Source organism: Podarcis bocagei, assembly GCF_964188305.1.
Source record: "Podarcis bocagei genome assembly, chromosome: 14".
In the NCBI taxonomy this organism is placed as follows: domain Eukaryota; kingdom Metazoa; phylum Chordata; class Lepidosauria; order Squamata; family Lacertidae; genus Podarcis; species Podarcis bocagei.
Window position 1 is genome coordinate 51598714 of NC_138139.1, and position 27431 is coordinate 51626144.

The 27431-nt window shown below is 47.1% G+C and overlaps 1 protein-coding gene across 2 annotated transcripts in view; it reads right to left on the reverse strand.

The window, feature by feature from the left end:
• The window catches only part of TMEM184A (transmembrane protein 184A), a 41810-nt gene extending 20207 nt beyond the window's left edge, over window positions 1-21603 (reverse strand). The window contains exons 1-2 of one of the 2 annotated variants that reach the window (XM_081169632.1): window positions 21507-21603; window positions 2622-2843 (exon numbers count right to left, since the gene is read on the reverse strand). The gene's annotated coding sequence lies outside the window, so the exon portion shown is untranslated. Of the gene's footprint in view, window positions 1-2621; window positions 2913-21506 lie in introns of those variants that run through there. The other variant, XM_081169633.1, reaches the window with a different exon arrangement.
• Between the last annotated feature and the right edge of the window lie 5828 nt (window positions 21604-27431).

Here is a 27431-nt window from a genome sequence, read left to right on the forward strand (position 1 = left end):
GAGAACCTGTGGCCGTCCAGACATTGTTGGACCAAATCTCTCCATCACCCCAACCTGGGCCAGGCTGAAAGGAACCGTTGAGATTTGGAGTTCCGCACTCCCAATGCAATTTTATTGCTGCTTTGCTCCCAAGAGTGAATCCAACGGTCAGGAGGGCACTTTCTGCATGTGCTGGAGAGCAGGGTGGATTTGATTTAAATCACTAGTCAGTAAGACTTGCGCAAATCTTTTTTTTTTTTTTTTAACAGAAAGGCATTCCTGCTGGTATAATTGGTGAATAGCCTTTGGACTACAATGTAACTTAAGTAGAAAATGATCTTTAGAAAGATTTTTTCCTCCCAAAGCATTTTCTTTTAAAAATCCAATTTAAATAAATAAAAAATCGATTTAAATCTTAAAAATTCAGATTTAATTTTTTTAAAAAATTGATTTTTAAAAAATCTGATTTTTTTATTATTATTATTATTATTATTATTATTATTATTATTATTATTATCAACATCATTGATTTTTGTCCATGCTGTAGAAGGAACGAGCGACACTAGTTAATCATTTACCAACAGATCCTGCTGCAGAAACTGAGCGCAGCAGAGGCTGCGGAGCAGATCCCGCAGCAAAATGTGCATGAGAACACTAGGGCCGGCACAGAAGCCTGTTTAGCAGCATGGAAACAGGGCAGGGTGTGGACATTCTCAGATGCTCCAACTGTTCCTGCTTATCAGGAGTGGCGCCTCTTTTCTGGTCCTGCTCTCTATTTATGCCTCTTGGCTCTGCCTCCTTGTGAGAAGCAAGAACGTAGCAAGCTGCTTAAAGGAGTCTGCCCAAAAGATGGAAAGGTCTGGAGGCTGAGGTGGAAAAGTCTCCCTTTCCCCCATAGTTCCCCCCCCCCCAGAACTGTAGAGATGGAAAGGACCATGAATCTCCTCTAGTCCAACCCCCAGCAATGCACAAATCTTTTGCTCAAGGTGGAGACTCGAACCCACGACCTTTGAGATTAAGAGTCTCATTGCTCTACTCACGGAGCTATCTTAGCTTTGTTGTTACACACAAGAAACTCCTAGAAGTCCTCCTTCATCCACACTTCTTAAGATGGCGCCAGATGTCCATCACCTTTGTGACTCTTATATAAATGTAATTAACCACGTGTGGGAGTTTGGAGGGATAATCAGATAAGCTGATTAAAAAATAAATAAATCGAACTGATCCATTAAAGTCTGCGGGACCAATAACAATTTGGACAGCCAATTTGGACAGCCAACTTATTCACAGATTGTAGGTGGGCCTGTAACCATTCAATCCCTCCCAGATGACCTGATCATTGATGATTCACCCCTATGGTTTTGCAAGGAGATCAGACAATGCCAGCTATTTCCTGAGCATTTGTTGCGATTTAATTCTGGGGAGGTCAGATGAAACTGCATGGAACAAATGCTATCCCAGGGCATTTTGCAATCGCTTTCCTTATTGCAACTAAGGAGCAGGATTGCTGTATGAGAGCTCCAAATCAGCTTTTGTTGCCCAAGATGAATTTCCTGGTATGTGATTGATACCCGCATGAAAACGGCAGCGGCCCGGGAGCACCCTGAGTTAAGGCTGCTTTTTAAGCAAAATTTGCTCTATTACTGTAAGAAATTGATCTTTTAGTGTGTCAGCACCCACACTTTGGGACTCCCAGCCTACCGACATCAGCCAGACGCCATTTCAATGCCTGCTAAAACCAGATACAGTCATACCTCATGTTACGTCCGCTTCATGTTACATTCTTTCAGGTTACGTCCCGCAGCGACCCGAAAGTACCGGAAAGTGTTACTTCCGGGTTTCGCCGCTCACGCATGCACAGAAGCGCAAAATGACGTCATGCGCATGCGCAGAAGCAGTGAATCGCAACCTGCGCATGCGCAGATGCGCCGCTGCAGGTTGCGCTCTTTTTATGTTGCGAACAGGCCTCCAGAACGGATCCCTTTCGCAACCAGAGATACCACTGTACATGGAAAATTGATGTGTGTTTTAATCCATTTTGGGTTTATCGGTGATTCTAATTATTTTTTCTAAATAGTTGTTCTTACCTGTTTTTATCCTAATTCTATTGTTTCGTTCTTTCTGTAAACCGCTTAGGTCAGGTTTTATTGCAATCAAGCGGTATATAAATTTTATGAAATAAACAAACACTGACCACTGAAAACGGGTGCTTCTTAGATTCAGAAAGAAGCTCCAACTTCATAAACCACTTATTTTCTGTCTTCCCCCTCCCTCTTTCTCTCTCTCTCTCACATACACACACGTAAGTAACACAGTTAACACACTCTGAGAACAAACATGCCCTAAGCTTTCCGCTTCATCCATTAAAGGTTGCCCACACCAATCAACATGAGCTTTCAGTCATTAATTCACCAATTAGACTGATCAAACCTTGCACCCGTAACAGGGTAAAACTCCCATTCAAGCTCCTCTGGAGATCAGCAGCATGCCTTAATATTTCCCTGGTCCCACCGTTGAGCAATAGAGAAAAATTCATCCTGGTTTTTCCAGCAACCGCTTCCACCCCCATCAGACGCACGCTTCGGCTACCTTCTCAGGTGAGCCTCCCTCCTTCTCCCCCCTGCAACACACGTGCAACTCACCCCAGAGTTTTATGCCCTTGCAGGAGAAGAGCTTCAGTTATCTTCAGCCGAGGAACACACCAGCATCTAAAAATACTCCTCTTCGTGCTCTCCGAAGAACGAGAAGGCAGGGAGAACGCTGGGCAGAGGAATTCGGGATGCAGACGAGCAGCCCCAACTGCCGGGGGGCTGGGTGGTCCCACAGGGCAGCGGCTCAGAGCTCAGCACGAGGGACACCTGCATCTAAAGGAGGAGAGAGGCAGAAGAGGCAGGCGTGAGCAAAGGATCAGCTGGCCACCAGTTCCCTCCCGGGAATTGTAGCTGGCAGAGAAAACGGCTCCTGGGGCCAAGCAGGTACCGCCAGGCAGAGTCCAGCAAGTAAACATTAACTGGGCTGCAAAGATAGTCACTAGGCTGATGTCATGGGAAAGGAAGCAGCAAGGGGCACAGCACCTGCCTGATTTGTTTCTAATTATTATTATTATTATTATTATTATTATTATTATTATTATTATTATTATTTATATATACCCCGCCCATCTGGCTGGGTTTCCCCAGCCACTCTGGGTGGCTTCCAACTGAATATTAAAAACAATACAGCATCAGACATTAAAAACTTCCCTAAAGAGGGCTGCCTTCAGTTGTCTTTTAAAAGTAAAATAGTTGTTTATTGCCTTGACATCTGCTGGGAGGGCGTTCCACAGGGCAGGCGCCACTACCGAGAAGGCCCTCTGCCTGGTTCCCTGTAACCTTACTTTTTGCAATGAGGGAACCGGCAGAAGGCCCTCAGCGCTGGACCTCAGTGTCCCTAAAAGCTTCCCTAAACAGGGCTGCCTTCAGATGTCTTCTAAAAGTCTGGTAGTTGTTGTTCTCTTTGACATCTGGTGGGAGGGCGTTCCACAGGACGGGCGCCACCACCAAGAAGGCCCTCTGCCTGGTTCCCTGTAACCTCACTTCTTGCAGGGAGGGAACTGCCAGAACGCCCTCGGCACTGGACCTCAGTGTCCGGGTAGAATGATGGGCGTGGAGATGCCCCTTCAGATATATACTTCAGATATACGCCAAATTTCTTCCTTATCCATTCTGCGAACCCGTCTTGGAAAGGGAAGGGCCACAAATCCAGTGTTCAAGGACCGGGTTGCGTGCCAGGGGCCCCAGGTTTCCACCCTGGGCATCTTCAGGCAGGGCTGGGAGGAGTTCCTCCCTGGAACCCTTGAGAGTCACTGCCAGTCAGAGCAGGCAGTACTGAAGGAGTGTCTCCACCCCCATTGTTCAGCCTGGATTCTGAGGTCCAGCGCTGAGGGCCTTCTGGCGGTTGCCTCCCTGCAAGAAGTGAAGTTACAGGGAACTAGGCAGAGGGCCTGCTCGGTGGTGGCACCCACCCTGTGGAACACCCTCCCATCAGATGTCAAGGAAATAAACCACTACAGTGGTACCTCAGGTTAAGTACTTAATTCGTTCCGGAGGTCTGTTCTTAACCTGAAACTATTCTTAACCTGAAGCGCCACTTTTGCTAATGGGGCCTCCTGCTGCCGCCGTGCCGCCGGAGCACGATTTCTGTTCTCATCCTGAAGCAAAGTTCTTAACCCGAGGTACTATTTCTAGGTTAGCGGAGTCTGTAAACTGAAGCATATGTAACCTGAAGCATATGTAACCTGAGGTACCACTGTATCTGACTTTTAGAAGACATCTGAAGGCAGCCCTGTTTAGGGAAATTTTTAATGTTTGATGAATTAATTTATTATTACGGTCACAGACCAGTTCTGGCTCACTTACAATATCAGGAATATCATAAAACACGACCGGGATACATCGAATTGCAACTCGGTATAACAGGGACAATACAGATGTAGCAGCAGTTAAAAATATGTATGATAATTCTTAATCACTAAAATATAACCCAAAATTGTCATTTAAAACTTTAATCATTTTGGTAGTACAGCTTGTTCCCCAAGTTTTATGGCAGAATTTGGCCACCCTTAGCTTGATCTCTGGGTCCTTGTCCTCTACCAGGAGTTTTAGACATTGAAGTCCGGACCCATTTGGAGACTTTTGTATAACAGGGGTGATAAATACCGAAATGTCTGATGTTTTATCGTGTTTTTAATATTCTGTTGGGAGCAGCCCAGAGTGGCTGGGGAGGCCCGGCCAGATGAATGGGGTATAAGTAATAAATTATTATTATTATTATTATGAGCCACCTTTTCTTGCGGGTTCCCCAGCCGGTTCCTTCCACCATTCCTCTGCCTCCAATCAGTCCATGACAGGTAAGCCCACTGAATCTTGACTGAGTGATCTGAAGATTGGTGTATTTCCCATTTAGAGTCTAGCAATTAAAAAGCTGCAGTACCGATTCAATGCACACTATTTGCTGGTACTCCCAGTGAGAAATACATTCTGCACCCATATAATAGGAGCAGCTGTTAAGTTGTGGGCGAACATATCAGATGACACAGCGATTCTTCAAACAGCTCTTGTTTATTCAGAGGCCAGAATAGAACTGAACTGAAGAGCTCACTCAGCCTGCTTATACAGTGGTGCCCCGCAAGACGAATGCCTCGCAAGATGGAAAACTCGCTAGACGAAAGAGTTTTCCGGTTTGGAGGTGCTTCGCAAAACGAATTTCCTATGGGCTTGCTTCGCAAGACGACAATGTCTTGCGAGTTCCTGCTGGTTTTTCCCCTCCCCCCCTTTTTCTAAGCTGCTAAGCCGCTTATCAGCTGATCTGATCAGCAGATAAGCCGCTAAAAGCCGCTAAAAGCCGCTAATCCGCTAATCCGTCAATGGGCTTGCTTCGCAAGACGAAAAAACCGCTAGACGAAGAGAATCACAGAACGGATTCTTTTCGTCTTGCGAGGCACCACTGTATCCAGAACATCGTAACTGTAGCAACTTTCTAAAACTATCCAATCACTGAACGTCACTTTCGATCCTTCATTTGCATACAAACTATCCAATCACTGAACGTCACTTTCGATCCTTCATTTGCATACAAACTATCCAATCACTGAATGTCACTTTCGATCCTTCATTTGCATAACTATCTACAGTATCCCCCTGCTGGCCCAGAGGGAGAACTTCAGTACATAACAGCAGCAATCTGCATTACCATATAACAGACAGAGCTCTATTCATCATCTATCTAACTTACAGTAAGTCCTGGGAATGCAGTGTGGTGCCCTTCTGGATGTTTTGGACTACAACTCCCATTAGCCACTGCCAGCATTAAAAATGGTCATGGGAAGATGGGAGTTGTGCTCCAAAATATATGCAGGAGGCTGGATTGTAGGAACAGTAGGAATACCTTTACGTCGTAAGATTTATACACTGCTTGGTTGTCAAAAAAACACTCAGCGGTTTACAGAAAAAGATGAGACAAAATTTTCAACGAGGAAAGTTAACAACCATGTAAGACTTTGGCAAAAGTTAGAATAGCAATAGGCTAAAGACAGATAAGAAGAAGAAGAAGAAGAGTTTGGATTTGATATCCTGCCTTTCACTCCCCTTCAGGAGTCTCAAAGCGGCTAACATTCTCCTTTCCCTTCCTCCCCCACAACAAACACGCTGTGAGGTGAGTGGGGCTGAGAGACTTCAGAGAAGTGTGACTGGCCCAAGGTCACCCAGCAGCTGCATGTGGAGGAGCGGAGATGCGAACCCGGTTCCCCAGATTACGAGACTACCGCTCTTAACCACTACACCACACTGGCTCTCTAAAAAACTCGCACCAGCTTTCTAAACATCTGGGTAGGCTGGTCGAAACAGGAATGATTTTAGCAGGCGCTGAAAAGAGGACGGTGAAGGCGCCTGCTTGGTGTCAATATGGGATGCTGGTTAGACCAGTTCTCCGGAAGAGGAAAAATGCCTTCTGCTGATCCTGTTCTCCACCAGTCTGAACCGCAACCCAGAGACACTGGACTCGCATGCTCTTTCCACTGCATCCATGCAACCGAGGAACACACAGGAAGCTGCCAGACCATTTGTCCATCCAGCTCAGTATCGTCTACACCAGAGGCCAGCAAACGTTTTCAGCAGGGGGGCTAGTCCACTGTCCCTCAGACCTTGTGGGGGGCCAGACTGGGTATATTTTTGGGGGAGGAAATGAACGAATACCTATGCCCCACAAATAACCTGGAGATGCATTTTAAATAAAAGCACACATTCTACTCATGTAAAAACACGCTGATTCCCGGACCGTCTGCGGGCCAGACTGAGAAGGCGATTGGGCCACATCTGGCCCCCGGGCCTTCGTTTGCCTACCCATGGTCTACAACCAGGGATTTCCAACCAGTTGATTGAGATCGCCAGGTCAGTCCCCTGATGTCCGCTGTTAACTGCGGTCGATTGCGTGCTCCTTTATGACCGCTGGGTCCCTTACGATCGCCGGCTGGAAGAGGTCTCTCCCCACCGCTCGTTTTGTCTGTGTTTAGCTGCAATCGCTGTGTGTGCTTTCTATCTGCCTGCTCTTTTTTTTAGCTGTCTTAGCCAGTGTTTCCCTAAAAAGCTCAACCATGCTGATTTCCCCTCCCAAAAGAGCTCATCAGCTTTGCCCCCGCCCCCAATAATAGCTCAACATTTTTTTCTCCCCTAAGAAAAACTCAGCAACTTTGGTTCCCCACCCCCCAAAAAATATGGGTAGATCATTGCCAGTTGGTTCATACTGGGAATAGTCTCTAGGGCAGGGGTCGGCAACCTGCAGCCCATGGGGGTCATTTAAATGGCCCACAAGCTGCCCCCAAACCGAGCTGCCTGCTCGGTGAGTCCCCGTGCGCTGTGTTCATAGAATCATAGAGTTGGAATAGACCACAAGGGCCATCGAGTCCAACCCCCTGCCAAGCAGGAAACACCATCAGAGCACTTCTGACATATGGTTGTCAAGCCTCTGCTTAAAGACCTCCAAAGTAGGAGACTCCACCACACTCCTTGGCAGCAAATTCTACTGTCGAACAGCTCTTACTGTCAGGAAGTTCTTCCTAAAGCTTAGGTGGAATCTTCTTTCTTGTAGTTTGGATCCATTGCTCCGTGTCCGCTTCTCTGGAGCAGCAGAAAACAACCTTTCTCCCTCCTCTATATGACATCCTTTTATATATTTGAACATGGCTATCATATCACCCCTTAACCTCCTCTTCTCCAGGCTAAACATGCCCAGCTCCCTTAGCCGTTCCTCATAAGGCATCGTTTCCAGGCCTTTGACCATTTTGGTTGCCCTCCTCTGGACACGTTCCAGTTTGTCAGTGTCCTTCTTGAACTGTGGTGCCCAGAACTGGACACAGTACTCCAGGTGAGGTCTGACCAGAGCAGAATACAGTGGCACTATTACTTCCCTTGATCTAGATGCTATACTCCTATTGATGCAGCCCAGAATTGCATTGGCTTTTTTAGCTGCCGCGTCACACTGTTGGCTCATGTCAAGTTTGTGGTCAACCAAGACTCCTAGATCCTTTTCACATGTACTGCTCTCAAGCCAGGTGTCACCCATCTTGTATTTGTGCCTCTCATTTTTTTTTGCCCAAGTGCAATACTTTACATTTCTCCCTGTTAAAATTCATCTTGTTTGTTTTTGCCCAGTTCTCTAATCTGTCAAGGTCGTTTTGAAGTGTGATCCTGTCCTCTGGGGTGTTAGCCACCCCTCCCAGTTTGGTGTCATCTGTCATTTGGTGTTAAACTGGCGCAGTGCAGAGTGGGGACTTGCTTCTGCAGTGCTGGAAATTGCATCTGCGTAGACGCCGAAAATTGCATCTGCGCATGCGCAGACACAGGAAACCGCACCTGCGCAGACGCAATCTGGCCCATGGAGCAATCTCCACGGGAGTGAACCAGCCCAGGCGAGGTAAACCTTGCCGACCCCTGGACCAGTGGCGTAGCGTGGGGGGTGCAGGGGGGGCCGGCCGCACCGGGCGCAACATCTGGGGGTTAGGGTTAGGGGGCGCAAATCCACGGGTTAGGGGGCACAAATTACTTGCCTTGCCCCGGGTGCTGACAACCCACGCTACGCCACTGCCCTGGACATCCCTGGTCTACACCAACTGGCAGCAGCTCTGAAAGGTTTCAGGTCTCTCTCTCCCAGTCCTACCTGGATTGAGCCTGATTCCTTCTGTGTGGAAGACAGATTTTCTACCAGGGTGGATTTGATTTAAATCAAATTGATTTAAATCACTAGTCAGTAAGACTTGATTTAAATCATTTTTTTAACAGAAAGACTCATTCTTGCTGGTATAATCTTAATATTCACAACCAGATGAAGGTTTCCTTTTTGGAATAATAAAATTTCAGAGTAGTTTTTACAGTTATATAAAAAATTACCGATTTGGTTATACTATTAGAAATACATAGACAGATAATTGTGGAATTATTGTGAGGTTTAATAAGTTAACTGTTTATATCTATACAACTTTTCTGCTGTACTTTATTGGAAGGAGAAAAACAGTCATTTCCTTAATAACAATTTAAATAATTTATTCAACTAAGACAATAACATTATATCATATGTATCCATGTTTGTTAACTGATTTTTTTTAAAAAAAATGTTTAACCACAACTTAGTTTTAGCACACATGAAAACTTAAAACAAATCCTTATTTTCTGATGAATAGCCTTTGGACTATAATGTAACTTAAATAGAAAACTATCTTTAGAAAGATTTTCGCTCCCAAAGCATTTTATTTTAAAAATCCCATTTAAATTTTAAAAAATCGGATTTAAATAAATAAAATCAGATTTAAATTTAAAAATCCAATTATTATTATTATTATTTAAATCATTGATTTTTATCCACCCTGTTCTCTACCACTGAAACATACCAATTACCCCCCCCCCAACAGGTCTTTATCTCATTCAGATTCAGCCCTCTAAGCATTTGATCAGCGACATTCGTAAGTCCTTTGCTCCTGAGGTTCTACTCAAGTTTATAATGAAGCCGAAGGCTTAATTGTAAGGAATCTCGGACTGGACTGCCACATCCTCCTAACATTTGCAGAGGCCAAAACTAGCTTGGAAGAGGAGCTATGAGCCAGATGTCCTTTATCGAGCACATTTCATCTTGAGACTTACATTTTGCAACATCTCGCATCAGGTTTCAGAACATCAACAAGTGCAATCTTTTGGGAACACGCTGACCTGTGATGGTATAAATATGTACCATCACAGTCCCTGAAGCTGAGAAACAAAATTTCTCCGCTGAGGGGAAGTAACAGATGCTCAGAAACAGGTCCTTTCTTTTATCTGTCCTGTATAATAATAATAATAATAATAATAATAATAATAATAATAATAATAATTTATTTGTACCCCGCCCACTCTGGGCAGCTTCCATAGAGACCAAAAATACACTAAAATGTCACACATTAAAAACTTCCCTGAACAGGGCTGCCTTAAGATGTCTTCTGAATGTCAGGTAGTTGTTTATCGCTTTGACATCTGATGGGAGGGCGTTCCACAGGGCGGGCGCCACTACCGAGAAGGCCCTCTGCCTGGTTCCCTGTAGCTTTGATTCTCGCAATGAGGGAACCGCCAGAAGACCCTCGGTGCTGGACCTCAGTGTCCGGGTAGAACGATGGGGGTGGAGACACTCCTTCAGGTATACTGGGTCGAAGCCGTTTAGGGCTTTAAAAGTCAACACCAACACTTTGAATTGTGCTCGGAAACGTACTGGGAGCCAATGTAGGTCTTTCAAGACCGGTGTTATGTGGTCTCGGCGGCCGCCCCGTCACCAGTCTAGCTGCCGCATTCTGAATTAGATGTAATTTCCGGGTCACCTTCAAAGGTAGCCCCACGTAGAGCACATTGTAGTAGTCCAAGCGGGAGATAACTAGAGCATGCACCACTCTGGTGAGACAGTCCGCGGGCAGGTAGGGTCTTAGCCTGCATACCAGATGGAGCTGGTAGACAACCGCCCTGGACACAGAATTGACCTCTGCCTCCATGGACAGCTGTGAGTCCAAAATGACTCCCAGGCTGCGCACCTGGTCCTTCAGGGGCACAGTTACCCCATTCAGGACCAGGGAGTCCTCCACACCAGCCCGCCCCCTGTCCCTCAAAAACAGTACTTCTGTCTTGTCAGGAATCTGCCAACCTCCAGCTTCATTGCATGTCCGTGAGTTCTAGTGTTATGGAAGGGAGAAAACCCTGTCCACATTCTACCTGCCACGTATAATTTCAGACGCTTTTCTATCATGCCACCTGTGATAGGAATTTTATGGTCTTAGATATATGGTAATGTTCATAACTGCACATACATAGATCAACACAGGAAGACCAATCTGGAACCATTTTGATTCCTAAACTGACCAAATCCTTTCTCTGCAAGGTTAAACTGGAAAAGCCTCCCCATTGTCTCTTTCCTCACAAATCCTGTCTCAAGGATATGTCTGTTTGAATAAGGTGTGAGCCTGTGACCTGGCCCAGGAAATAAGTATTTTACCACTACAAAAGAATGGCCAGGCTCCCCAGGCAATCCAATCAAGCAACCTGCCAGACAGGAGATAAACTGTGACAGGAGAAAAACAACATTAAAATTTCTATTATGTAGGTGGGATGTATCTGAGGGGTGGTCTTAGGTTACACCCCTTCTGTGATGTATGCATAATGTTTCTGGGGGTGGTCTTGATCTAGAGGATGGAAATTTCAAAAGTCTTTATAAGCCCTTGCACAGCAATTTGGGGGGGTCCTCTTGCACCCTGTTGCAACAGATTAATAAAGATCAGGCTTACTAGCTGCTTTGCTTCTCAATATTCTCTGGTTGGCCTCTGTTATTTTCTCCTACCAATAGGGAACCTATGTAAGGACTCAATATGGGCTCTTGGATACCCCATAAGGGAAAAGGGCATGTTTTTATTTACAACACACCCATTTACACGCTTTCCCCTCTAAACTAAAAAAAAAATCCCAAATGCTGCAACCTTTCATCACAGGGGAGCCACCAGTTGAAAAACCTGCCTTCCGAAAAACCTGTTTCGTTGCAAACACGCAGAGCCGGAGAAAACATGCTGTTAAAAACAAGAAAGCGTTTTGCCTGGATTCCCGTGAATCTTACCCAGCGACATCGTAGTTCAGAAGCAAGCCTTTCACCCACGGCTTCCTAGAACTCTAGTAAATAAGCAAAGCTGTGGAACCGCACCCTAAAGCTCTGTTTGCTTTCCAGTAAGAGTGTGCTAAGCTTCGTATACATTTTAGATCCCAGTCCTGAGCAGGAATCTGGTTAATCATTCCCTCTGACTTTGCTTGGCCAAGCCGCCTTATCAACGTGAGGCCACAACATGGGAGACTTCCCAGGTATATGGTGGTACCTCTGGTTGAGAACAGGATCCGTTCCATTCGCAACATGAAAAGAACGCACCCCGCAGTGGTGCATCACGCATGCGCGGGTTGCGATTCCCTGCTTCTGCGCATGCTCGTGATGTCATTTTGCGCTTCCGCGCATGCACGAGCGGCGAAACCTGGAAGCAACCCTTTCCGGTACTTCCGGGTCACCGCAGGACGTGACCTGAAAGAACGTAACATGAAGCAGATGTAACATGAGGTATGACTGTACTAGCGTAAATTATTTTTTTATTTAAATAGTCCTATTTAAAAAGAAGAAAAGATAGAGTCCTGCATTTGGTTGCTTTCTGATACAGTCATACCTCGGGTTACAGTTGCTTCAGGTTGAGTGTTTTCAAGTTGCGCTCCGTGGTAACCTGGAAGTACAGTGGTACCTCGGGTTACATATGCTTCAGGTTACATACGCTTCAGGTTACAGACTCCGCTAACCCAGAAATAGTATCTCGGGTTAAGAACTTTGCTTCAGGATGAGAACAGAAATTGTGCTCCGGCGGTGCGGCAGCAGCAGGAGCTAAAGTGGTGCTTCAGGTTAAGAACAGTTTCAGGTTAAGAACGGACCTCCGGAACGAATTAAGTACGTAACCAGAGGTACCACTGTAATGGAACGCGTTACTTCCAGGTTTTGTCGCTCGCGCATGCGCTGACGCTCAAAATGACTTCACATGCATGCGCAGAAGCAGTGAATTGCAACCAGCACACGAGCAAACGTGCAGACGTGGGTTGTGTTCTCTTCAGGATGCGAACGGGGCTCCAGAACAGATCCCGTTCGCATCCAGATGTACCACTGTACAGTGGTACCTCAGAAGTCAAATGGAATCCGTTCCGGAAGTCCGTTCGACTTCCAAAATGTTCGGAAACCAAGGCGTGGCTTCTGATTGGCTGCAGGAAGCTCCAGCAGCCAATCGGAAGCCTCAGAAGCCACATCAGACGTTTGGGTCCCAAAGAACGTTCACGAACTGGAACACTCACTTCCGGGTTTGCAGCGTTCGGGAGCCAAAACGTTCGACTTGCAAGGTGTTCGGGATCCAAGGCACGACTGTATGTAAAGGCCAGCATTAGAAACTCAGATATGTAAGCTAAGTGTCAAATGGTTCCTGAAACCAGGGTTACAGTCACCAAAATGGAATGCCCACTTGCCACTTTGCAGCCAGAGTGCTCGAAAGGTGTATTTTTCAACCTGGCTATCTGGTTCCTGAAATTCATTCCGATTGTGCAGATAAAATATGATGGGTATAATTCTACAGGATGTGCTGCTAGTGTGTGGAAATAGTCAAGATCAAAGAATCTCCAGGCATGCGACTCCAGATGGTAGAGACATCAGGTGCCCCTGGGGCTTTTTCACTTAGTCACAAATGGCCGATAGCCAGCTGCAAAATGGGCCTGGTGAATTTCAAATGCTGGTAAAGACCTGAAGAACTCTGCACCTGATTAACTGGCAAGCCACCTGCATGTCCTTCTAAAGACCTGGTAGATTGCAGGAATGACCTGATAAGTCTTGTCGGTGGCAGCACAGTGATAAAGACCACTGCATGACAGTGACCCACCAAAAAGCATTTTCTGCTGTTGTGCCTGTTGTGTTCCATAGGACACACCATCAGTGACGCAACAAACTACATCTTTGGTCCCATGGAAACGATGTGCTCTTCTTCTTCTTCTCCTCCTCCTTCTTCTTCTCCTTCTTCAGCGATCACTCCTAGTCGAGTAAGATTGTCTTCCATAAACACAGTCTTAACAATGAGTCCATAAGCAACTGTGGAGGCCAATTCTGGATCCATACATCCTTCCACAGGGGGGACATAGGTTTCCGGGCAGGAGTTGATCATGGTGAGGATTTGCCAAGCATGTCTTCCTCTTAGCACATTTCTCCCTTGCATTCTGAGTTCGAGTGTCTTCAAAGTCCATGACACCTTTGGTAAAGGCTGTTCTCCAACTGGAGTGCTCGCAGGCCAGTGTTTCCCAGTTGTCTGTGTTTATACAGTGATACCTCTGGTTGCGAACGGGATCCGTTCCGGAGCACCGTTCGCAACCAGAGCAGAACGCAACCCGTGTCTACACGTCTGCACGTGTCGCGATTTGCCACTTCTGAGCATGTGCATGACGTCATTTTGAGCGTCTGCGCATGCGCAAGTGGAGAAACCTGGAAGTAACCCTTCCGGTACTTCCAGGTTGCTGCAGGACGCAACCTGAAAATGCTCAACCTGAAGCAAACAAACACGAGGTATGACTGTACTACTTTTTTTTAGATTTGCCTTGAGAAAGTCTTTAAACCTCTTTTGTTGACCACCAGCATTACGCTTTCCATTTTTAAGTTCGGAATAGAGTAGTTGCTTTGGAAGATGATAATCAGGCATCCGCACAACATGACCAGTCCAACAAAGTTGATATTGAAGAATCATTGCTTCGACACTGGTGATCTTGGCTTCTTCCAGTACACTGGCATGAGTTCACCTGTCTTCCCAAGTGATGTGTAAAAATTTTTGGAGAGCCCACTCATGGCGACAAGGTGATGATCCAGTGAGTGAGAACTGATGTGCCATCACTGAGCTATCGCTCCCTGCAATGCAGGAATGTCAACTGAATCTCAACCTTTCTGAGCTATATCAGACAGGAACAGGCTACGAGCAGGGCAGGTCCAGGGGGTTCTTGCCAATCTTCCAGTCAGTTCTCTAGGGCAGTGTTTCCCAACCACTGTTCTGCGGCACACTAGTGTGCCGCGAGATGTTGCCTGGTGTGCCGCGAGATGTTGCCTGGAGGGAGGCGGGCGAGTCGGGTGGTGAGAGGCGGGGCGGCGGCGGCGAGGAGAGGCCGCCCAGCGCGGGGCTCTCGCCGTCTGCCTGCCTGGCTGCCTGCGAGCTCGGCGGGCAGCGCCTCCGTCCGCAGCGCCTGCCTCGCGGCTCTCATTCCCTGCCCCTGCCAAAGCTCACCCAGCCAAGCCGCGCTCTCCTTCCTGCCTCGCTTTGCTGCCTCCCCCCCCACCCCCAAAGCTTGGAGGTTCCCCGGCAAGGGGGAGGGGAAAAAATTGAAACTTACACTTTCGTGCGTCCCTCCCGGCGTGACGCTGCGCGCTGACGTCACGGGGCTGTAATGGTGGTGTGCCTTGAGATTTTTTTCATCAAACAAGTGTGCCTTTGCCCAAAAAAGGTTGGGAAACACTGCTCTAGGGCTCCTGCCCTCCCACCGCCAGGGCTTCTGAGCGCTTTCATCCGAGTCCATAAAGGCAAAGGGATCATAGAATCATAGAGTTGGAAGAGACCACAAGGGCCATCGAGTCCAACCCCCTGCCAAGCAGGAAACACCATCAGAGCACTCCTGACATAGGGTTGTCAAGCCTCTGCTTAAAGACCTCCAAAGTAGGAGACTCCACCACACTCCTTGGCAGCAAATTCCACTGTCAAACAGCTCTTACTGTCAGGAAGTTCTTCCTAATGTTTAGGTGGAATCTTCTTTCTTGTAGTTTGGATCCATTGCTCCATGTCCGCTTCTCTGGAGCAGCAGAAAACAACCTTTCTCCCTCCTCTATGTGACATCCTTTTATATATTTGAACATGGCTATCATATCACCCCTTAACCTCCTCTTCTCCAGGCTAAACATGCCCAGGTCCCTTAGCCGTTCCTCATAAGGCATCATTTCCAGGCCTTTGACCATTTTGGTTGCCCTCCTCTGGACACGTTCCAGTTTGTCAGTGTCCTTCTTGAACTGTACAAGAAGGATCTCGCACCTTCTCCCAGTACAAGCAGCAAGAACTTCCCCAGCCAGCACTGACCAGCGGAAGTGCACCAAGAGTGTCTAAGTTAAAAACCTTATGCAGCCATGAGAGGAACAGCAGGCAAAGCCAGATCCACGGGCCCTTCAACCTCTGATTAACAAGGCACCCAGTTATTATTTTTAAATAGTCACTTGCAAGGAACAAGATGGCTTGTGAGGCACAGAATAATCTCATCACAGGCTTTCAAGATCACCCAGCCAACACTTTCTGCAGGGAAGAAACTACTCCCACTTGCCAGATGGGGGCCTAGATCAGTGCTGGTGAACCTGCAGCCCACTGGGTGCAGCTGAACTACAACTCCCATCAGCCCTGGCTATGCAGGCTGGGGCTGATGGGACTTATAGTTCTGTAGCGCCTGGAGGGTCAGAGGTTATCCACCCTGGCCTAGGTAACCAGCAGAGCAGTTGCAATAGAAGCAGACCTAGGTTTGCATGCCATAGGATTTTGACACTTGAGGTGTATGCTTTTTTAAGACCTGCATTATTTTTGCAATTTTAAGTTGTTTAATCTGTTTCTCAGCATTGTGTACTATTGTGTTTCAATATTCATGCTGTGTTTTAATTGCACACCGCCCTGGGGCCTTAGGGTGAAGGGCAGGTTAATAAGCAGTAATGGTAATGTTGTGGGCATCTCTGTCTCGAAAGACAATGGAGTGCGCCTCCAGGGGTGAAGTCAAACTGCTGCGTTTGCAGCACTAAAATGAGCTCCCTGGGGCGCAAGCCTGGGTTGTGTGTCCGGAGGTCCTGGGCTGACCAGACGACAAGACCCCCTTCTTGGCCTCACTGATGGGGCCCAAAGGAAAGCAGAGCAAGAAGTTTGGCTGCAGCTGGGCTGCAGGAGTTGCAGGAAGGAGGCATACAGTGGTAGCTCAGGTTAAGAACTTAATTCGTTCTGTAGGTCCGTTCTTAAACTGAAACTGTTCTTAACCTGAAGCACCACTTTAGTTAATGGGGCCTCCCGCTGCCGCCGTGCCGCCGCTGCACTATTTCTGTTCTCATCCTGAGGTAAAGTTCTTAACCCAAGGTACTATTTCTGGGTTAGCGGAGTCTGTAACCTGAAGCATCTGTAACCCGAGGTACCACTGTACAAGGGGCCATCCAACTGTCTTAGGGAAACTGCTCCAGATTTGGATAGTGTTTACTCCCTAGTATTTTCTTCTCCTGAATATGTCCTGCAAGGCAGCATAGGTTTAAGATCAGAGTTGTCCTTCTCCTAGATGGCTACCTTCCCAGGTTGAAGAGCCCGCCAACAACAATGACTGAGAGCGGCCGCCGAGACCACATGACCCCGGTCCTGAAAGACCTACATTGGCTCCCAGTACATTTCCAAGCACAATTCAAAGTGCTGGTGCCAACCTTGAAAGCCCTAAACGGCCTCGGCCCAGCATACTTGAAGGAGTGTCTCCACCCCCATCGTTCTGCCTGGACACTGAGGTCCAGCTCTGAGGGCCTTCTGGCGGTTCCCTTGCTGCGAGAAGCCAAGTTACAAGGAACCAGGCAGAGGGCCTTCTCAGTGGCGGTGCCCACCCTGTGGAACGTCCCCACATTAGATGTCAAGGAAATAAACAACCATCTGACGTTTAGACGACATCTGAAGGCAGCCCTGTTTAGGGAAGTTTTTAATGACTGATGTTTTAATGTACTTTTAATCATTTGTTGGAAGCTGCCCAGAGTGGCTGGGGAAACCCAGCCAGATGGGCGGGGTATAAATAAATAAACACATTATTATTATTATTATTATTATTATTATTATTATTATTATTATTATATGATAGTTCTTGCTTTGAAGAAATCCACTCCATATATTCAATGCCCATACAAAACACATAACTTCCCCAAAGAATCTTGGGAGCTGTGGCTTCCCTCGAGTTAGAATTCTCAGCTCTCTTAACAAACTACAGTACCCAGGATTCCTTGGGGGAAGCCCTGTGCTTGAAAGGCAGCAATGTTTCTGAAGCCCAGTTGCTGGAATATTCAGGAGGGGAGAGGGCTCTTGTGCGCAAATCCTGCTTGCAGATTACCCACAGGCTGGCCACTGTTGAGAACCGGATGCTAGACTTGATGGGCCATTGGCCTGATCCAGCAGCCCATTCTTACGTTCTTTGATGTGTGCTGAAGATGCTTTAAATACATGCTGTGGATCTGCTCTTAGTCCCTGGAACTGCCAGCTGAAAGGTTCAGGTCAGAGGCAGCAGGGAAGACATTTCTGTATGCCCGAAATCCAGGAGAGCTGCTGCCAGCCAGAGCATGGTATACTGAGCCCAACAGAGCAATGGTCTGTCTTAACAGCAGGCAGCTTTGTACCTTCAGCTGAAGCTGAGGAAATCGCTCAGCTCTCGTCCCTGGACTTGAAGGCAAGCCAATGTTTGTTGTTCTTTAGTCGTTTAGTCGTGTCCGACTCTTTGTGACCCCATGGACCAGAGCACACCAGGCACTCCTGTCTTCCACTGCCTCCCGCAGTTTGGTCAGACTCATGCTGGTAGCTTCAAGAACACTGTCCAACCATCTTGTCCTCTGTCGTCCCCTTCTCCTTGTGCCCTCCATCTTTCCCAACATCAGGGTCTTTTCCAGGGAGTCTTCTCTTCTCATGAGGTGGCCAAAGTATTGGAGCCTCAGCTTCAGGATCTGTCCTTCCAGTGAGCACTCAGGGCTGATTTCCTTCAGAATGGAGAGGTTTGATCTTCTTGCTGTCCATGGGACTCTCAAGAGTCTCCTCCAGCACCATAATTCAAAAGCATCAATTCTTTGGTGATCAATGTTTATGGGCTCTTAAAAACCTGGGGCCCAGCCCACAGCCCCTTATCACAGATTTGCACGATTAATTTATACAAACAGAGGCAAACGTAGGTTTTTTTCAAGCGAATTCAGAGCAGAAGGTAGCTGGGATCTCATTAGCAGTGCACTTCACAGTATGCCAGGGATCCCTGTAAGAAAAGTTTTTTAAAACATTCTTTTTTGGAGGGTTGGGTGGGGTGATTAAAGGCTCAGGATAAAAGACACAGAGCACAGTCCCGCTGGGCTATGCCAGCTCCAAGAGTATAACTTAGGCTTCAGAAAGTTTAAGTGCATTCTCCTCCAAGTCTCATTTAAAGCCACATTTTGGAACATCATGGTGCCATCTTCAAACCAAAGCAGCTGAAATCAGTGTGCCTTTCTGTTGGGTAAACCCAATAAGGATTGTGGTCCACAAACATATCTTTAGAACCAAGCACCACCGAAACCAAGGAGACTGGAATCCAGCCTCAAAATGTGTTTACTCAGAAGCAAATGCCGCTGGTTCCCATGGGGCTGACTTTTCAGTACATCTTGAATGCGCAGCCTAAGGCATACACAATTTCCTTTGGATTAAGCCCCCCAAAGCCCTTACACGGATTTTTCAAAACATCTCATATACGCCACTCAATTCAGACAATGCTGAAACACTTCTCGAGGGGATAAATTAATTCACCTGCTTAATTTTATTCCAAAAACCCTTAATTTTATTAGAGAGCCTCAAAGTGGCACCTGCATCAAGATAACATATTCTTCATGTTCAATCTGTGAATTAATCAACTACAAGCAGATGGCTAGCATATTAAAGGGTGTTTAATGAGCTGCCCTTCTTTCTTCAGTGAAAGATATCAGGACTGGGACCTAAATATCATTTAGCATAAATTAATTACCTCTTTCCGTGCTTAAACCCTTATGTTCGCACAGCTTTATACAAGACGGCCATTGCTTCCTCCCAAATGGAAGCTGCCTGCAGAACCTAAAATATTTCTTCATACAGAATGCTGGAATTCAATTTAACATGACCGAGGGCGGACTTCATAATTTAGGACTACATTTACCTACGAGTAAGCCTCAGAGAGCTGCCGGGGGCGGGGGGGAGAGGATTTACTTCTGAGTCAGATTGGGCTTCAAGTGTCAGACTTTGGTTTTTAAACTCAGGTGGTTTACTTCCTCATGTACTGCATAAACTATGGAACTCACTTCCTCAGGAGACAGTGATGGCTGCCAAGATGGATGACTTTAAAAGAGGAGCAGACAGATTCATGGAGGATAAGGCTCTCAGTGGCTGCTAGTCATGATGGCTCTGCCCTGTCTCCACAGTCAGAGGCAGCAAAGCTTCTGAATACCAGTTGCTGGAAGCCACAGGAGGGAAGAGGGGTCTTGGGTTCGAGTCCTGCTTGTGGGTTTCCTACAGGGGCACCTGGTTAGCCACTGTGAGAACAGGATACTGGACCAAGTGGGCCATTGGCCGGACCCAGCAGGTTCTTCATATGTTCTTTATACTCTTATGGTGTCTAACATAGCTCTCAAAACAAGAGTTTTGCACTGCTGTGTTTTTTTAAAACAAATACAGTGGTACCTCAGGTTACAGACACTTCAGGTTACAGACTCCGCTAACCCAGAAATAGTACCTCGGGTTAAGAACTTTGCTTCAGGATAAGAACAGAAATCGTGCTCCAGTGGCGTGGCAGCAGCAGGAGGCCCCATTAGCTAAAGTGGTGCTTCAGGTTAAGAACAGTTTCAGGTTAAGAATAGACCTCTGGAACGAATTAAGTACTTAACCCGAGGTACCACTGTATATGCCCCGCTTTTTCCTTGCAGGCAAACCCAACCAACTTAATAACAAAGGTAAACAATGTATTTAACATCCAGAACAAATGCTACAGCAACTTTATATATAAAGAAATTATTTCACCTTTTGATACTCAAGTTCTGTTGTGTGTTGCATTTAAAAAATAAAATAAAAGTAGTGCTGTTGGTATACCATTTCTGTTCTAAAAACAAAAGCCACACTCCCAAAGTTCTCCAAGAACTCTAGAAACACCAAGCGTTTATAGGATTGAAAGCTCACACGTCAACACAAACAAACTTTCTATGGCTGAATCCTTATAAAGCTAGTTGCTTGTGGAAAAGATGGGACCAGTGACAGCCGGCGCCCCATAGGCCTGGGGTGGGGGAGGCAAGGCTGCCCAGCAGTAGGTGGCACTAGAGAGCCAAGTAATTCTAATTTTATCCCCATCCTCCTCCTCTGTAAGGGCAACGTTGAGATGGAGGAGGAGGCGTTTGACAGCTTGTGCGACTCCCTGAACTGGTTGTAAACAAGGAGACAGAGGTGGCAAGTTGAGGCTGGTGGGGTGATGCCCCCTTCGTCTGAATGGGCCAGCCTCCACTGAGATCTATAGGCTATGAGAAATTAGATCGGAAAGCCAGTCTGAGTAGAAAGCAGGGCTGGGGAGACTTAAGAGAGGTCATGTGGCATAGAAATCCATGCAGATGGGGAGACTGGTTTTACACACTGCTGGTTGTCAGAAAGAGAGGGAGAGGACGAGGAATAACATGAGAACCACGGTGGTTTTACTAATTAGTGTCCCCGACTACTGGGGCCTGGAAGCCCCGGGTTCAAATACACACACTTGGCCGTGAGCTCAGTGGGTGACCGTCGGACCTGCCGCAGACACCCGGTCTACCTCACAGGGTTGTTGTGAGGATTAAATGAGGAGAACCATGGACGCCGCTTGGAGAAACAGGTGGGCTGTAACTGAATCCCCAAAAGTAAACCACCGCCCCCAGCTGGATCCGCTACAGAAACGTCAACAATCAAAAGAAAACTTCCCGTTTCCCATGGAACTTCCCAAACGTCTCCAAGGAGCGCGGCGCGTTTCGAAGTTTGGGCTAAAGAGGGGCAGCCTCGTTTGGGGACCTGCCTGCTGCTTTTTTTGCCCAGACCGGCCGAGATCTCTCTCTCTCTAGGGCCGCTCTCGCCCCACCTCCCCCCCCCGGGCCAGGAAGGTCTCTTCCTCCTCCTCCTCCCGGCCGCGCGCCCCCTTACTCACCTGCGTCCGGCGCGCAACAGGAGCGCACGGGCGGAGGCGCAGCTCCAGGAAGCGCGGCGCTTTCCCAGCGCGGCTGCTTCCTCTTCTCGTCCCATCCGGCCCCGGAGAGCCCTCCCTCGGCAGTACCTCCACCTGGCTTCCTTTCCCCAGAGACTCCTCCTTCTCCTCCTCCTCCTCCCTCCTGCTCAGTCCCAGCCTCGCCGGCCTTTGCTGTTTGCGCGTCTCCCTGGAGATGGCCCCCAAACGTCGCCCGGCACCTGGGCGCTCCTTCCGCGGCGCCGCCTGCTTCCCTTCCCAGCCGCACCTGGCGCAGGTGCGCACGGAATAGAGAGCCCGGCCAAGACGGGGATGGCGATTCTCTCCACATTTCCTGGATGAGTCAAGTCCGGGGCGAAGGAAGAAGGAGACAATGGTTGCTTATTTGTTGTTTTCTTTTTCTTTTTCCCATGCCTCCAAGTTGATCAAAGTGGCACACATAACTCCACCGTTTTATCCTCGCACAACAACCCTGAGAGGTAGGCTGTGATGGGCCGAAGGTCAGCCAGGGAGCTTAATGGCCAAGTGGGGATTTGAACCCTGGTCTATCAAGTTTTAAGGCAACACTCTTGCTAGGACAGTGGTCCCTCAGGTTACATACGCTTCAGGTTACAGACTCTGCTAACCCAGAAATAGTGCTTCAGGTTAAGAACTTTGCTTCAGGATGAGAACAGAAATTGTGCTCCGGCGGCGCGGCAGCAGCGGGAGGCCCCATTAGCTAAAGTGGTGTCTAAGAACAGTTTCAGGTTAAGTACGGACCTCCGGAACGAATTAAGTACTTAACCTGAGGTACCACTGTATAGCCTACTGGCTGACTAAGGTGGCAAGGCACACAGCTGATCTTTGAGAACAATGTTGTGCAAAAGGGGTCTGGTTGGAGCTGTGAGCTGACGAGGGGCCGCTCCACATGGTACATTTAAAGCTCATCCAATGCACATTGAAAGCATATGACTTACCCCCCCCCCCACTCCTGGGAACTGCTAAGGATGTTGGGAATTGTAATTCCGTGTGGAACTACAGTTCCCAGGATTCCTTGGGAGAAAGCCATGTGTTTTAAATGTAGTTTAAAAATATAGTATTAATTCTTTTTAACCACTGAAAAACCTTGGATTTACAGATACTGCAATTCAGAATAATTTCTACAGGAGAAAGAGTGGGCTTGTTCAGTGAGTGAATAACAGGACAATAAGTTCTTTGAACTGTGTTTGTTTGCAGTAGCTTTCCTGTGAGATAAGTTTGAAGAGGACACAGCTTTAATTTTGGAAATGTCATATATATATATATATATATATATATATGTAAAGAAGTGTATGTAAATGCCATATATATATGTAAAGTAGTGCTTTATTCTGTCCATTCTGAGCCTACCACAAATCAGCTCCCCAACCCCATCCCTGCCCAGCCAGTTCCAGGGCTGTGTGAGAGGGCAAACAGTTTAGGAACAAAGGGAGCTGTTTTGTACCAAGTCAGACCATTATTACATCTTGCTCAGTAATTACCAGCACTGACTGGCAGCAGAGAAAGAAACCTGCTGACTGCCATTTACTGTATTTCCTCCTGCCTTCAGTTTTCTGTTGCTGATTACACCTTGCTCCTTCCCCTCTTCCTTTCTCCTGGTTTGATGTTTCACAGGAAGCCAGACTTGCTGTTCCAGTCCCACCCCCTCCACCCTGCCTTCTCAAGATACTCTTCTTGGGAAAGGCGTTATTGTAGACCTACCTCCTGGCACTTGGTGTCTAATAAAAACATCATCCAAGTGGGTTGCATCTCTGCATCGTATTTGAATGTCAAAGAATCCAAATCATTGCCAAAAGCAAGGATCCTAGTCCTCATTGTTTGAGTTTGGGAAGTGCTTAATCGTGGGGACATCTGAACTGATGTCCCAGTGAAATTTAAACGGATTTCATTGCTACTGGGACATTTTTGTTACTGGACAGCACTGAAGGGAGACAGCTTTGCTCTGGAGTGCGAGACAGCTTCCAAAGCAAAAGAACTTACAGCCTACTGAGTGTAACTTTGCTATTTCCCTTGTTCAACAGATTTGATCCCCAAATTTCTCCTCAAAATCCTCTCCGGTGATTTCTGAAGTAATGATTAGTGGAACCTCGGTTTTCAAATGTAATCCGCTCTGGAAGTCGGTTCGACTTCCGAAATGTTCGAAAATCAGAGGGTTGTCGGCAAAGTGAATGGTGAAAATAGAAAAAAACATAGAAGCCGTTCGACTTCCAAGGCACGTTCGAAAACGGAAACATTCACTTCTGGGTTTTCGGTGTTCGGCTTCCGAAACATTCGGCAGCTGAGACGTTCAAAAACCGAGGTTCCACTGTATGAAGAATATGAGAGCCTTTTAGATCAGGCCAATGATCCATCTAGTCACAGAATCAGAGAGATGGAAGGGACCATGAGAGTAATCTTTTGCCCAATGCAGGACTCGAACCCATGAGATTCAGAGTCTCGTACTCTACCGACTGAGCTGTCCCAGGGATCAGCATCCTGTTTTCGCAGTGGTCAGCCGGATGCCTGTGAGAATCCTGCAAGCAGGACCCAAGCACAGGAGCTATAATAATAATAATAATAATAATAATTTATTATTTGTACCCCGCCCATCTGGCTGGGTTTCCCCAGCCACTCTGGGCGGCTTCCACAGAGACCAAAATACACTAAAATGTCACGCGTTAAAAACTTCCCTGAACAGGGCTGCCTTCAGATGTCTTCTGAATGTCAGGTAGTTCTTTATTGCTTTGACATCTGTTGGGAGGGCGTTCCACAGGGCGGGCGCCACTACCGAAAAGGCCCTCTGCCTGGTTCCCTGTAACTTGGCTTATCGCAGTGAGGGAACCACCAAAAGGCCCTCGGCGCTGGACCTCAGCGTCCGGGCAGAACTATGGGGGTGGAGACGCTCCTTCAGCTAGTAGCTATAAATAATAATAATAATAATAATAATAATAATTATTATTATTATTATTATTATTATTATTATTATTATTATTATTATTATACAAATTCATAGAGGAGTCAACACCCCTCAGCCATGATGGCTTTGCCTTGCCCCCAGACTTGGAGGTTGTAATGTTTCTGAACACGTTGCTGGAAGCCCCAGAAGTGTGTTGATCTTGTGGTCAGATCCTGCTTGCGTGTGAACAGCATGCTGGACTAGATAGGCCAGGGGCCTGATCCAGCAGGGTCCCCTTACGTTTGTGTCAAGATGCAGAGCAGGCTCCCACTTCACCTGTCGGTCATGATCACTGCATAACCTCAACGGTTCTCCCGGCATTCGGAACGCATCCCAAAGCCACCACTTCCAGAGAACCAGCGAGGTGACAGATTGCTTTGCAGAGACCGTCAGATCGATGGGCCTGCTTTTCTATGCCTCGCACACGTCTTGGCCTGAATTACGGCACTGCTACGGCGCGGTGATGGACGCTTAGGTGCCACATAATTCCTTCCTGGCAATCGCTTGTCCAATTTGTAACTTGCAGAGGCGCCATAAAACACCCGTTTAATTGACTGCATCTGGACGCATCAGCTGCCCAAAAGAGGCTGCCAGATTTCGGGTCCCTCGGCAGCCTCCGAAGGCAGAGTGACAACAGTGATTATGGCGTCTCCGTCTTCCAAGCGAGTTGCAAGATTTAATCTTCGGGTGAGGCGCAATTGCACGCTGCAGGGGAGACGGGGTAGAAGTCCACGCCCAGTTTCTGGGATGGAGAGCCACCTGAACATAACACCGGGGGGAAATCTCATGCAACAGAAAATGGAAAAAAAAAATTGTTCCCCAGTATACTGTGTATAGGAAGGACGCGGGTGGCGCTGTGGGTTAAACCACAGAGCCTAGGACTTGCTGATCAGAAGGTCAGTGGTTCGAATCCCCGCCACAGGGTGATCTCCCGTTGCTCAGTCCCTGCTCCTGCCAACCTAGCAGTTTGAAAGCACGTCAAAGTGCAAGTAGATAAATAGGTACCACTCCGGCGGGAAGGTAAACAGCGTTTCCGTGCGCTGCTCTGGTTCGCCAGAAGTGGCTTAGTCATGCTGGCCACATGACCCGGAAGCTGTACGCCGGCTCCCTCGTCCAATAAAGCGAGATGACCGCCGCAACCCCAAAGTCGGTCACAACTGGACCTAATGGTCAGGGGTCCCTTTACCTTTAATACGGTGTATCCCAAGGGAATACATTTTTTGCATACCTCCAACTGTACATAGATACACATGTCATGTTCAATGCTATATAAGTCACTTACATTTATACTTATACAGTGGTGCCTCGCAAGACGAAAAGAATCCGTTCTGTGATTCTCTTCGTCTAGCGGTTTTTTCGTCTTGCGAAGCAAGCCCATTGACGGATTAGCGGATTAGCGCTATTAGTGGCTTATCTGCTGATCGGATCAGCTGATAAGCGGCTTAGCGGCTTAGAAAAAGGGGGGGGGGGAGGAAAAAAAACCAGCAGGAACTCGCAAGACATTGTCGTCTTGCGAAGCAAGCCCATAGGAAATTTGTTTTGCGAAGCACCTCCAAAATGGAAAACTCTTTCGTCTAGTGAGTTTTCCGTCTTGCGAGGCATTCGTCTTGCGGGGCACCACTGTATTGTACTACTTTGGCTATGCGTTTAATAAAATATTGAATTCTTGTATTGTGAAAAACAAAGATTATGGTGAAAAGTGAAAAACATGAATTGCAAAAAAACTAGAGCTTATAGAACAAAACCAACTTCATATATGAAATCAGCACGTCAAAATTAGGTTAGAACAACTGCAGGCGTCAATGCAACAAAATTTTTGTTTCCCACAGTAATCATTAAGGCTGCAATCCAAACTCCTCCTACCTGGGAGTAAACTCCACTGAATTCAGGATGACTCACTTCTAAGTAGCCACAATCAGGATTGTGCTGTCCGGCCGCTACTCTCTGTGTACTTAACTGGGAGCAAGATGCAACTGGTAAGGTTGGTCTCTCTTGGAAGGAGCAGGCTGGTGTTTTGGGGTTACTCCTGGATCCAGTGTTATCACTGCAATACCTGTTTCTGGCTGTTTTGGACAGAGATGATTTGGCCACTGTATTCCATGCTCCATGGCAGCTTCCAGGCTGGATTACTGCAATGTGCTCTACGTGGGGCTGCCCTTGAAGACAGCTTGGAAACTTCAACTGGTCCAAAATGCAGCGGCCAAATTGCTAGCTGGAATTTCCTTCCAGATTTCATATACCCCATGTTTCAAAACAGTTGCATAGGTTGCCGGTTCACTTCCAGGCCCATTTCAAGATGCTCACATTAGTATTTAAAGCCCTAAACAGAGGCATTATTCTGGGATGTGTCTGGAAGAACTGGGGACTAGGCAGCACAATCCTACACAGTCGTACGCCGACTTTGGTTTTCAAAATGCCTTGGTACTCAAACAACTTGGAACCCAAACACTGCAAACCCAGAAGTGTTCCGGTTTGCAAACTTTTTTCAGAAGCCGAACATGCTCTGTTTTGAGTGCCACGCTGAGGTCTGTGTGTGGAACCCAGTTCAGCTACTAATTTGTTGATTGACTGTGTGACTGCAGTACATTGTTTATTGCTTTCATTTTATGGATCCATGGTCTCGTTCATAGTAAAACTCATGTTAAATTGCTGTTTTAGGGGTTGTTTTTCAAAGTCTGGAATGGATCAATGCATTTTGCATTACTTTCTATGGGAAAGCGTGCCTTGGTTTTGGAACGCTTTGGTTTTGGAACAGACTTCCAGAAAGGATTAAGTTTGAGAACCAAGGGACCACTGTATACAGGTCTACTCTGAAATAAAGCGATGCTGTGTTTAATGGGACGGTGTGTACTGGATTGTGGCCTTATTCATTTTAGAGAGAGAAGACAACATGTGAGGAAATGCCAGATATTAGATTTGCATTTCCCCCCCAATAC